This window comes from Caretta caretta, chromosome 1 (assembly GCF_965140235.1).
Source record: "Caretta caretta isolate rCarCar2 chromosome 1, rCarCar1.hap1, whole genome shotgun sequence".
In the NCBI taxonomy this organism is placed as follows: Eukaryota; Metazoa; Chordata; order Testudines; family Cheloniidae; genus Caretta; species Caretta caretta.
This window is the reverse complement of record NC_134206.1, coordinates 311672016-311685200: the sequence shown is the minus strand read 5'-3', so window position 1 is coordinate 311685200 and position 13185 is coordinate 311672016. Positions and strand designations below refer to the sequence as shown.

The window sequence follows — 13185 nt, the reverse complement described above, 5'->3', positions numbered from 1 at the left end:
GTTTGGATAAGTATCCTGTCTGACTTCTGCTAATTGTTCCCCTACTTTTGCTAAGATTCATCTTGTGATTTAGTCATACCTGATGATGGTCGCCAGGGGCGGAGATGCTTTTGGTTCCATTTTGCCCAGGCTCCTGAGCGGGGCTGACTCTGCTTCCACCACAGGCATGGATGATCTGCTACTGGGGGAAGAGAGCGTGGCTTGGCCCCTTGCTGGTCACTGGCTGTGGGAAGCTGAGTGGCCTAGGCAGTTTTGACCATAGCTGTAGTGCAGGGGTGCCGGAATGGGAGGGCCAAGGGCCCTGCCCTTCCACTTTTTACCTGCCTTAAGGGTGAACGGGCTGAGGGGAGGGGGAAGCACTAGGTTATCAACCTGCTTAGCCTGGGCTACTTCCTACCTGTGTCTTGTGGGCAGGCAGGCAGGCTCTGCTTAGGCTGCAGCTTCCAGCCCCAGCTCCAAGGGCAGCAGATGAGTAGTCTGGGCAGAGGGAGCTCAGCTAGCGGGGGGTGGAGAGGATAGAGTGACAGGGAAAGGGGAGAGGAACGAGTAGGGGCTGGTGCCTCGGGGGAAGAGGCGGAGCAGAGGGAGGTTCTGGCGCTCCTGTAGTAGTGTCCAGTTTTGAGAAATTGGAAAGTTGGCAACCCTACTCTCTTTCCCTCTTCTCTCTTGCTCTGTTTCCCTTCACCCCTTCCCTTCAGTGTCCTCTCTGCCTTCACTTTTTGCTTCATGTAGCTTATCCCCTTAGATAAACCCTCCCCAAAAATAAAATTGTGCAAATAACATGATGTTTGCAGCCATCACATTGTTCATTCTGCTGGTGTGTTATATCCCTTCCCTGGTTCTGTGTCTGTCTTGTCTATTTGGATTGTTTGCTCTTTGAGGCAGGGGCTGTCTACTATTGTGTTTGTGCGGTGCCTAGCCCAGTGGGAGCCCTGTTCTTGATTGGTCCTTATGCACTACCATAATAAACATAATAATAATAATTTTCCAGATCTTTTCTTCCATGTTGGGCAACCTTGTACCAGACTTCCCTTGTGCCTGCAGCAAGTACCTGACTCACTTTACCTTATTCAAATCCCTTCCTTCCAATTATTATTCTGGAACACGTTCCTTGTCTCAATGTTTCTTCTTAGATTCTATTGGCTGAGTAACACTTCGTTCCTTTGTTTATTCCCTGATTTACATCCTGATTTCTAATGACCTGAGTGTGATGAGCTCTTTAGATTACTTTCTCAAGTGGCAATGTTGACTCAATCTGTAAGCTCTGTGCACTGTCAACAACATTGGTTACAAATATCTTGCAGCTGTTTACTAACTAGCCTAATTATTTAATTACAGAAGCATAGATTACAATGTACCCTGCACATTGTAATATATGCTCAAGTATCGTCTGGTTATATTCCATATAGCTATAATGGAAGAGTGAGAAGGAGCCATTTTGATTATAAGGGATCATGATAATAAGGAGGCCTCTGGTTGTGTGTCAAAATTGACACCAAAAAAATCTCATGAGGATTATTTTGGCTTTTCAAGGCAACACATAGAGAAGTGATCTCTATTTAAACATGGCAAAAATAACCCTCACAGTATGAGCTATGTGTGTTAGAGGCTAGCAGATGGATAATAAAAAAAAATACTTTCAAATACTCTGGAACAGAATTTAGTTACAATTTATTATAACTACTTAGGTCACTGTTAATCAGATTTTTAGATAAATGGGAAATAACTTTTCAGACTAGTGTAGAAGCAGCTGTAATAAAAATGAAAAATCTCACACATTAGCTGAAGTACAATTATAAATTGAGTGGAATAATAGAAAATAAAAAGCACTTGAAATTACTCTGGCTATTTAAAGCTTTAGGACAGAGGAAAGGAAACCAGTCTGGGTCAATGACATGAATCTGTTAGAAGGCCCTTTCTCTACAGACGCTTTGCAAAAGCAGCATTGCACCAACTGCCTTCAGCTACCTCCTTATCTCAGCCTGCCTTCATATTCTTCCGCTTCCAGACCCTTTTATTTCAAAATCTGCCTGAATGTACAACATGAAAGGACTAAAAAAGTAGTTTTATTGGTAGGCATGCTTCAAACGATCATGACAATGATGGATCAAAGCTGTTACTATATAGTTTAGCTATAGGGAAGTCTGCAGTAAAGTTATCATCCATGCCATTTGTATGTTTGCTAGTGTCTTGGTGCAGTTAAATTTTTTGGGGAAAATATAATGGCAGGAAAATATAATTGCAGAAATATATTTGTTTTGGAATGATGCATTAAAACATAATTTTGAAAGGTCTAGAACTTACTGTAGTTCAGTGAATTTTTAATATTTTCTAAAAATTTAATAGCTCTAAAGGGAGAGCGAACTATGACTAAGAAGTCTCAAAATCGCTATTAAAGCTATACGAACCTTGACACATAATTGGAAAGCAGAAAAATAGTCTAATTTATAAAAGTTTGCACTTTGCATACTAAAATCTAGAGGGATTAAACTGCAGTCCAAATGTTCATTAATCTTCCCATTGAAGCGTTGCTGTCTGAAGTGCAGCTGGGTTATTATTAAATCTGAAGAAGGATTTAAGATTCAGAATGCATTTTGAAGCTATTATGTATATTATAACTTTTCCACCATCATTTTGAATTGATCACCCTTGTGAAAAATCAATCAAGGAAAATGTGGAGTTGCTTTTTCACGCATAAAGATTACTTTTTAGAACAGGGGGAAAAAGGGGTTGTGTGTGTTTGATTAAAAAGTTGACATTTTGAGCAAGTTGTGTTGGAATAACCTTATCCATGCTTTCTGTAATGAAAACTAGCTGTAGGAAGTAGGATTGTAAAACGATTTAAAAAAAAAATTAATCATGAGTTTAAAAAAAAATTAGTTACGATTAATTGAAGTTTTAATCATACTTTAGCGCCTACAAATCAAAGCATGAAAGGACATGTGAATGTTTAGCATATCTGGCACGTAAATACCTTGCAACACTGACTACAATAGTGCCATGCGAGCTGCTGTTCTCACTTTCAGGCGACCTTGTAAATAAGAAGTGGGCAGCATTATCTACCGTAAACGTTTGTCTTAGCGGTTGACTGAACAAGAAATAGGACTGAGTGAACTTGTAGGTTCTGAAGTTTTACATTGTTTTGTTTTTGAGTGCAATTATGTTAAAAAAAATCTACATTTGTAAATTGCACTTTCACGATAGAAATTGCACTACGGTACTTGTATGAGATGAATTGAAAAAATACTATTTTATCATTATTACAGCAGAAATATATATAATCAAAACTAATAATATAAAGTGAGCACTATACACTTTGTATTCTGTGTTGTAAATTAAATCACTATATTTGAAGATGTGGAAAAACATCCAAAAATATTTATAATTTAAATTGGTTTTCTATTATTGCTTAAAGTGATTAAAACTGTGATTGATTGTGACTATTTTTTAATATAGTTAATTTGTTTTGCGTTAATCACATACATTAACAGTAATTAATAGACAGCCCTAGTAGGAAGGAGATGGGGTTCAAGAGGGGGGTGGCAGCCCAGCCCAGGAAAAAAAAGGCAGGGACGTATTTTCATTTTTGTGTGTGTAATTCTTAACCAAGCCACTATTGATTCAAGACTTCTTGTTCCTTCATCCTGTATTTTCCAGTGCAGTCTCTGTGTCTTTTAGATTTTAAGCTCTTTGAGGTAGGGACTGTCTATAGATCTGTATTTTCTACAGCACCAAGCACACTGTTGGCACTAGACAAATAGTACTAATCAAACTTTCTAATGATATATTATTGATTATAAACTCAGATCAGCTTGCTAGATCTTCAGTCTTCTTTCCCCCTCTAAATTGTTGAACTGTTTTACCATTTTAGAGACTATTTTTCTTTTTAAAGGTATTTTTCTTCTAAAAAGGGTGCATGCAGATAGATGATAATAATTAAAACACTCCTTCCTTATTTGACTTTTATGTTTGTTTATCTTTTGTCTCTCTTTTCTTCATCAGCCTTTCCCCGTTTGCACTTCCCTATTTCCCGGCCCACTTAGTCTATTTTCCCCTTCCACAACCATTCTACTGCTCTCCTGTCCTCTGCCATCTGCCATTTTGGTCCTCATTGTCTACAAATTCCCCTGCTTGGTGGGGAGTGTGGTCCTCATGTGTCACCCAGACACTGTTCCTCAGATCAATAGCGAGGAATGGTGGGTAGGGAAGTCATTTCTTTTTTCCTTTGGCATGGGAAATCTTCTATCCTTGGCCTTGTGGATCTTTCCTCCTGTGGATCTTTCCTCCTCTCCCCCACAAACACCCCCATCCAACCCTTCCTCCCAAAAAGAGCCCCAGACCAAAAAACACCACGATCATGTTTCTTGGAATAAAAAAAAAACCCTTCCTTGGTAGGAAGGGGAAGTATCCTTTTATCTTTGACTGTTCCGGCCTTCCGAAACCCAAATTCTCTCTCTTTCTCTCCTCCCCGCCCCACCCATCCTGAGGGTTATGGTAGGAGTGATAATATATTACAGTGAAAAGTGAGAGGCAGCATAGTCTAGTGGATTTCAGGATGTGAGTTCTTATCCAGAGTCTGTCAATTACATTTGGTATGTCCATGGGCAAATCATTCGTAACACTTTAAAGTCTCTGAGAGAAGGACCATGTTCTTCTGTATTTTCTCTGAAGTATCTAGTACTCATGGAAGCTGCAAAAGCAAACCACAGAATATGATCTTTGGAGTACTATTGGAATTGTTAGTGTGGGGTGTTTTTGTTTTTTGTTTTTTTTTAAAAGAACTGATGCAGAAAGAATAAGAGAATTTTTGACCTTGCAGGAAATTTTTTTCATTGGATTGTCACTATTCTTTGTATCCCTTTTGCAAGTAATCTGAAACACATTGGGACCTGTCCTTTGGCCGTATTGTTGCTCTTCATGTGTTGCTTCCTAGAGTATCAGTTATGCATCGTATTGTTTGTCTGTAGAATATCTTATAACTTTTTAGCCTTAACAGAAATATATTTTCTACAGCAAATGTGCCAAATTCTAATGGGATAACAAATCTGTTGTGGTGTAAAAGTCGTGGCCATTCCAGTGCTCAAGAAGGCTTTCACTTTCATCTCCGAGAGAAACCTAAGAGCAATACGCACCCCAACTTTATCAGAATTGCACTTCAATACAAAACCTTAACAGTGACCTCCATAATGTTAAGGCAAAATAAGTTCCTATAGATATATTGAATATGTGACAGTCAGATGTACTGATCTGTTGATACAAAAGCATATGAGATCACTAATAACATTTTGCATTGGAGTTCGGATTTGATCAACCTGGGATATGTGTTGCTTTTGGGCATCTTTTGGAGATGAAAGCCTTATGGAACACTGGAGTGTGCTGTCGACAGTGTTGTAGGCAGTATGAAGGTAGAAAGGAATGAATTTCCATTGTTTTAAGTGTTTAGGTGGATGAAGTGTATAGCCCCATTAAAGTCAATGGCAAACTGGGATTTCATCCTCTCTGTTTCCAGCGCTCATGTCAGGAAAATGAGAGTAGTGGGCCTATAATACTTCATCTGTCTCAGGGAGGTTTGTGTGCCCTTCATTGGGCTGTGGAGAATGGAAGGAAGCAACCACACTTTTTGGGTTCACATATGCACATACTACTACACCTCTACCCCGATATAATGCGGTCCTCGGGAGCCAAAAAATCTGACCGTGTTATAGGTGAAACCGCATTATATCGAACTTGCTGATGATCCACTGGAGTGCGCAACCCCGCCCCCCAGAGTGCCCCTCTTTACCGCATTATATCCGAATTCGTGTTATATCAGGTTGGGTTATATCTGGGTAGAGGTGTATATACACCCAAATACTTAAGTGCACACTGCTTTTTGTGGAGAAATGTTAAAGCATCCTTTATATGCTCTCTGGGTTCCTTTTTGCTATCAATAACAGTGTTGTTCACTTTGGCCTGTAGTGTATAACAATATTAGCTAATTGAGACTATTACAGAGCACGAGTACTTACAAACAACCTTAACAGAATTTCCAGATTCTTCTATGATACTATTAAACTTCACAGCTTTCTTCGTAAGCGTGGGATAGTTCTGCAAACTCATTTTTAACAAAAAGTAAGAAATTTCTCCTTCTCCAAAGTAATTACTAAGGTTGAAAGTATATTGGTTGAGCGGTGTGGGGAAGGTTACACGGGGGCTTATGCTAACGTAAATAATGGAATTAAGTCTCCAAGGATTTTAATTTGGCACTTTCCAGGGATGCTAAATTAACTGGGGAAAAAAGACACACCTTTTTCTCTCCACTCCTTTCCCAATAAGCAACACATATTTTCAAAGTACTGGGTTGGGGTTTTTACCTACACAGCTTTCATTAAGCCTAATGAGAGTTGTACAGTGGAAACACAGCATAACTTAGAACATGTATTAATGTTTCAGGGTTTTACTGAACCTTTTTTACTGGTATGAGGAGAGACTTATGGATTAAATTTTTAACGGGGCTTCACTCTGTTTCTCTCTGCCTGCATGATTTTTGAGTGCTCATATACACAGGCTATATAATTTACATGTGCAAAAGCCCTCTGAATAAGTAATGTGTTGAAAATTTTGATCTCTTTTGGTCCTCAAACATCCAAATATGTATGATTTCAAAATAGAGATATAGTAGGGTGTTTTTTCAGACTAATAGCTACTAACCCACATTGGGGAAAAATAGCTACTGCAAGAGAACTTTGACAACGAAAAAAATACTTGCAGTGAAAGGATCTTTATATTTCAAGCAAAATTAACCCTGTATGACACCATTGACAAATGTGCTGAGACTTGCATGGTTTCCATTTTACACTCGAGTAGAGCAAAAATGAGAACCACAGGTCACTCTGGGGAAACATTTAATGAAGAGGAATAATCTTTTCTCCTACCACAAACTTAACCGTGGTTTTGTTTGGTAAATAACTGTAAAATTTGGGTCCCACATCCAGGGATGGACTATCCTGGGAGATCAGAGTATAAAACACTAATTTTTAACAAAGAATCATATTTATTTTGTGCAGAAATGATTTTTTTAAAAGAGCTACTCACCTTCCTGTCCAATGGCAATTAGGGAGCTCCCTTGCAAGTGGAATGAAAATCCTATTGGTTTTAAACAAACTATTTGTTTTAAACAAAATTGCTTTCATTTTAAAAAAAAGATTGTTTCCAGTTATCTGTTGTTGCAGAAATTGCCTTTTGTAGTGTATGGATGTAATGCATTCTTTCTGAGTCTGCCAGATACAGTTTCAGCGTGTTTCAGGGCTGGCTCTAGGTTTTTGCCGTCCCAAGTGCAAAAAAACACAACCCTCAGAGAGCGCAACTTCCGAAGCAAAAAAAAAACAAAAACAAACAACAACAAAAAAACCACCCGGAATGCCGCCCCTGGAATTCTGCCACCCCAAGCACATGCTTGGTTTGCTGGTGACTTGAGCCGGTCGTGGCATGTTTTGATGCTCATCACTTTCACAAGTATTAAATATAACATTTAATAAGATTCTGGTCACCTTTAATGCTGATTTTTAGATCCCCGAATAACTTGGAAATAGACCTGATTCTTGTCAACTTGGGAAAGCTGTGAGCACCAGCAGAGAGGCAGTAAACTGGGGCAGTTCATGGGGACCATAATAACACACCTGCTTCTTAATTTTCTTAGCTCTCCAGCTCTGTTTTAATCAGTAGAACTCAAGGTGCTTTACAAAGGGAGGTCAGTTGCATTACCCATTCTACAGATGGGGAAACCGAGGCACAGGAAGGTGAAATCGCTTGCCCATGGTCACCCAGCAGACCAATCACAGAGCTGGGAATAGAACCCTAGGCTTCTGAGCCTCAGTCTAGTGCTCTGTCCTCTAGGCATACTGAGCTCCCTCATCTTACTCTTGTTTCAAGTACCAGCCATAACACTGGTGGGGGTAGATCAGAAAGCCAGAATAACATACTTCTGAATATCTTTTCTTTGGAATGTTCCACATAATTTTATTCAGATCTCATAAACTAGCATCTCTTTTCATAAATTACATTTGATAGCAAGTATTACAAAATTAGAATGGAAAACCATTTTTCTTGGCAGCAGCAACAGGAATATTCACTGTTGGGGAGTAGCATATGTAAAACTAACAGCAAACTGCCTGTGCACTCAAAAAACATCCTTTGATTTCTTGTTTCCTCTTTTTGTTTCCTCATATTTATTTTTCGCTAATTGCTTTTTCCTGGTCTCTCTCTAGCTGTCTGTCTTGTGATTCTCTTTTCCTTTTGAAGTTTTTCTCTCTTTTTCAAATTCCTTCTCCTTTTTCTTCCTTTTTTGGTCTGTCTCATTTTTCTTCCCCCTCTTTCCTTTTAATTTTATTGGAACCCTTTCACTCAATGTGTGAATCCCTCATCTTTCTTGCCCTCTTTTCCCCCAGTTTTCCCCTCTCATACTAATCTGGACCCCCATTTTTCCAGTGTCTCTTTGCAGACCTGCTTTTCCCATTATCTCTTTCTATATGCTTTGGTGCATCTCCCCTTGTTTCTTATGTGCTTCCTTTTACTTCCAATTTCCTCGTATGGTTGTGGGGGGCCCTTTGACCAGCCTGTTGCGTTCTCTCCCAGCTCTATCTCAGTTCACTTCCTAGCTCTGTCTTTTAGTCAGTCTGAGACATCACTATTGAAGGAAGTTGTCAGGAAGACTTTAGAGGTCAGAGTAGCACACAGAGGAATTGGAGAGACCATCACAAAGCTGATGACTGATGGGGAGGGATTTTTGCCTAAACGTAGGGGAGCGCTGGTCCCACAGAGGAGAGATGTTCACTTGTTATTCCTCGGCCCTTGCCAGTGGTAGAACCCAATAGCTTTCCTGTTGAGTTCTTTGTCTTCAGTGTTGCTAAGCATTCTTGAGTTAAGTAATAGATTTCCAGATCTTCCAGAGAAATCAGGGTGTAGCATAGTAGTGCTTTCTCTCTCTACAGCCAAGGGAATGTCCTGTGAAAAACGTAATCCAAGCATACTTTTGCAAATGTTTCTTTTCCCAAATAGATGCAGTTGGATCTAATCAGAGGGCAACAAGTATTTCTACAGTTTTGCTCCAGAGGTGGAAGTAGTTTTGGTTCCTTGATAGGGTTGCCAACTTTCTAATTGCACAAAACTGAACACCCTTGCCCCATCTCTACCTGAGGCCCCAACCCTGCCTTCTCTGAGCCCCGCCCCCTGCACACTCTGTCCCCTCCTTCCTCTGTTGCTCACTCTCTCCAACCCTTGCTAATTTTCACAAGGCTGGGGCATATTCCCTCTATTTTTTTCCATCCATATGTGGAATAAATGTTATGTGCACTGAACTGTGTGCTGATGTGCACCACCAGTAGAAACAAAAAAAACTATATATATATTGTGTCAGGGTCAGGCCATATGGCTATAGGAGAGTAATAGAAAGCAGACATATTAGCCCAAGGGCAAAGTAGGTCCCTTTTCCCTGGGTAAGGTAATAGGGAAGGTTTCAGAACAATCAGGAACCCACATATCTATTCAGGGGACACCATCACAGGGCCTAATAACATCAGCCACACTATCAGAGGCTCGTTCACCTGCACATCCACCAATGTGATATATGCCATCATGTGCCAGCAATGCCCCTCTGCCATGTACATTGGTCAAACTGGACAGTCTCTACGTAAAAGAATAAATGGACACAAATCAGATGTCAAGAATTATAACATTCATAAACCAGTCGGAGAACACTTCAATCTCTCTGGTCACGCAATCACAGACATGAAGGTCGCTATCTTAAAACAAAAAAACTTCAAATCCAGACTCCAGCGAGAAACTGCTGAATTGGAATTCATTTGCAAATTGGATACTATTAATTTAGGCTTAAATAGAGACTGGGAGTGGCTAAGTCATTATGCAAGGTAGCCTATTTCCTCTTGTTTTTTCCTAACACCCCCCCCCCCAGATATTCTGGTTTAACTTGGATTTAAACTTGGAGAGTGGTCAGTTTAGATGAGCTATTACCAGCAGGAGAGTGAGTTTGTGTGTGTTTGGGGGTGGGGGGGGAAGTGAGAAAACCTGGATCTATGCAGGAAATAGCCCGACTTGATTATGTAAAGAGTTGTCACTTTGGATGGGCTAGCACCAGCAGGAGAGTGAATTTGTGGGGGGGGGGTGGAGGGTGAGAAAACCTGGATTTGTGCTGGAAATGGCCCACCTGCTGATCACTTTAGATAAGCTATTACCAGCAGGACAGTGGGGTGGGAGGAGGTATTGTTTCATATTCTCTGTGTGTATATAAAGTCTGCTGCAGTTTCCACGGTACACATCTGATGAAGTGAGCTGTGGCTCACGAAAGCTCATGCTCAAATAAATTGGTTAGTCTCTAAGGTGCCACAAGTACTCCTTTTCTAATTAAGACAGGCTGATTAGAACACTGCAGCCAATCAAGAAGCTGCTAGAATCAATTAAGGCAGGTTAATCAGGGCATCTGGGTTTTAAAAAGGAGCTCACTTCAGTTTGTGGTGTGCGTGTGTGAGGAGCTGGGAGCAAGAGGCACTAGGAGCTGAGAGTGAGAACAAGGACTGTTGGAGTAGAAGGCGGTCCCAGGTTCCCCGCAAACCTCCCAACTCCTGGTCAGACACAGGAGGAGTTGTCCTGGACTGTGGGTTCATGAAAATGGCCAAACTGAGGGCTGCTGTGAAGCTCCAAGATGAGCAAATCTGCCAGTAAGCACAAGATCCACCAAGGTAGAGGAGGAACTCTCTCTCTCTCTCTCTCTCTCTCTCTATGTTTAAAAACTTACCATAGGGATAATTACTCCAGACAGGACAGGTTAGGCATTTTAGAACTCACTACTCAAAAGAATTAAATTTAAGTGTAAGAGAAATAAAAATTATGAAATGCATAGACCAGTCAAAACACTAAAATAACACACTTTAAAAGAATAAAATTACAGAGAATATATGTGCATTGCAGAAAGTTCAAAGAAGTAACAACAATAATAATACAAGTATGTGTTGGGAGGTGAGTGTGAAAAAGACTGTGTGTGAGAGAGAGAGACACACACACACAGAGAAACTGTGTGTGTGCTGGCTGCTGGGGAAAGCTGTGCGCTGTCTCTTTAAGACACTTACTGAAAGCTCTCCTGCTCTGTCCTGAGCCCTGTTATCTCCCCTCCCCTGCTCTGTGGAGGTGGGGTACATGGGCGGGGGATGGGGGGGGGAGAGAGAGAGAGACTGTGTGAGGTGGCTGCTGGGGAAATCTCAGAAACAGTGCACTGTCTCTTTAAGAAAGACACTCAGCCACTCACCATTCAGACCTTGCACTGTAACAGCTCCCAGTCCTCCTGAGCCAGGCTGTATCTCCTCTGCCCTGCTCTGTGGAGATGGGGTACAGGGGCGGTGGCAGGGGGACACCCTGACATCAGCACTCTCCTCCCACCCCATCCCCTGCTCTGCATATCCAGCAGGAGGGTCCCAGGAGCAGCTGCAGGATGGAGCAATGTGGGGGAAGGGGCACCTGAACACAGATCAGCTGGGAGGCACTTAAATCTCTCCTGCATGGCTGCCCAAGTCCGCAGCTTACAGGGAACACGGCTGGGCAGGAGGTTGGGGTGCAGGCTTTGGGGTGGGCCAGGGATGAGGGTTTTGGGGTGTAGGAGAGGGCTCTGGGCTGGGGGATGGAGCCTAGGGGTTCGGTGTGTGGGAAGTGGCTCTGGCCTGAGGCAGGGGGTTGGGGTGTAGAAAGGGTAATGGGCTCTGGGCCAGGGGTGTGGGCTCTGGGGTGAGGCCAGAAATGAGGGGTTCAGGGTATGGGAGGGGGTTCTGGGCTAGGGCAGGGGGTTGGGGTGCAGGCTCTGGGAGGGAGTTTGGGTGCGGGAGGGGGTGTGGATGCAGGAGGGGACTCAGCTGGGTTGCGGGAGGGGGTGTGCAGGAGAGGGTGAGGGATGTGGGCTCACGGCAGCTCTTACCTCAGGGAGCTCCCTGGGAGCAGTGACATGTCCCTCGGCTCCTAGGCGGAGGCGCGGCTAGATAGCTCTGTGTGCTGCCTCAGCCCATGGGCGCTGCCCCCGCAGCTCCCACTGACCGCGTTTCCCAGGCAACGGGAGCGGCAGAGCCAGTGCTCGGGGCAGCACGCGGAGTCCCTCTCTCCTCCGCCTAGGAGACAAGGGACTTGTCGCCTCTTCTGGGGAGCTGTGTGGAACCAAGTAGGGAGCCTGCCAGCCCCGCCAACTGGACTTTTAATAGCCCAGTCCAAGGTGCTGATCAGAGCCATCAGGGTCCCTTTTCGACCGGGTATTCTGGTCGACAGCTGGCAACCCTATTCCTTAACTGTCTTATTACCACTTAGATCTTTACCAAAGGATTTGTATCTGCATTTCCTCTGATACCAGTGGAGTTCCGGGAACTGTAAAGTTCTTCGAGGAGTGTCCCTGTGGGTGCTCCACTTTAGGTGTCTTGGCACATTGCGCTTATAATTGAAGATTTACAGTAGCAGTGTCTCGGTTGGCTGCGCATGCATGGCGTCTCGCCACACTCCGAGCGGCTACCTAGCATGCGCAGCCAACCGACCCCCAGTTCCTTCTTTACTGCTCTTGGCTTGAGTCGGAGCAACAGCAGCATCCCTTCTACTTTGTAGAAAGTTTATATTCCTTCCTTTTTATTTTATCTTCTCTCTTCTAGTTAACTTCGGTTACCATTACTTTTAGTTTCTTCCATAATTTAAAAAAAAATCAGGGTAGTTTTTCACCTCCCGCCTCTGGCAGGCCTCCACCAATGACTGCTTAAACACGGGCTCCCCCGTTTCTCTCCAGAGCTGGACCTTCCTCAGGCATGCCTGGTTCCCCTGGATTGAAATGCTGCCTGACATGCAGGCTATCTATACCTGTTTCAGATGGCCACGCTCAGTGGGTCCGCCGTCTCAGAGAGACCCATATTCCTCAAAAGTGTCCTCATTGTAAAAAACTGACTGTCAGGACGCTAAAGGCCAGGGACCGCCAATATTACTCGTGATGGAGAAATCCCTCAGGCCAACCTCCAATCCAGATTCCAGGATGCCTCCTGGCCAATGGTCACCAGCAGCAGCCTCAGACAAGGGCTCTACTACCAAGACTGCTTCGAAGAACCCTATCACTAAAAGGCGACCAAACACCCGTTTCAGTCATTGCTACAGCGAGACCTGCCTAAAAAGAAACGGTCT

General features: G+C 42.8%; 1 protein-coding gene across 15 annotated transcripts in view; it reads left to right on the top strand.

Moving 5' to 3' along the window:
* CADPS2 (calcium dependent secretion activator 2) overlaps window positions 1–13185 on the top strand; it is a 560752-nt gene that overhangs the window by 136094 nt on the left and 411473 nt on the right. The window lies entirely within an intron of this gene.